Source organism: Sapajus apella, unplaced genomic scaffold (assembly GCF_009761245.1).
Source record: "Sapajus apella isolate SASKATOON/1434 unplaced genomic scaffold, GSC_monkey_1.0 scaffold63, whole genome shotgun sequence".
NCBI classification, from domain to species: Eukaryota; Metazoa; Chordata; class Mammalia; order Primates; family Cebidae; genus Sapajus; species Sapajus apella.
The window spans coordinates 9,734,976-9,735,483 of NW_022437003.1; positions in this window are offsets into that span (position 1 = coordinate 9,734,976).

Here is a 508-nt window from a genome sequence, read left to right on the forward strand (position 1 = left end):
AAACCGTGGTGGGCGAATGGCTTGAACTCATGAGTTCGAGACCACCCTGGGTAACTTGGCAAGAACCTGTCATTACAAAAAAATACAAAAAACAGCCAGGCCTGGTGGCAGGCGCCTATAGTCCCAGCTACTTGGGAGGCTGAGGCAGGAGAATCACTTGAGTCCAGGTTTGTCGAGGCTGCAGTGAGCCCAAATCGTGCCACTGAACTCTAGCTTGGGAGACAAAGTGAGATCCTCTCTTTTTTTTTTATTTTTTTTTTCTAAGATGGGGTTTCACCATGCTGGTCAGGCTGGTCTTGAACTCCTGACCTCAGGTGATCCTCCTGCCTTGGCCTCCAAAGTGCTAGGATTACAGGCGTGAGCCACCACGCCCAGCCTAATTTTTTTTTTTTAAGATGGGGTTTCACCATGATGACCAGGCTGGTCTTGAACACCTGACCTCAGGTGATCCACCCACCTCGGCCTCCCAAAGTGCTAGAATTACAGGCGTGAGCCACCGCACCCGGCC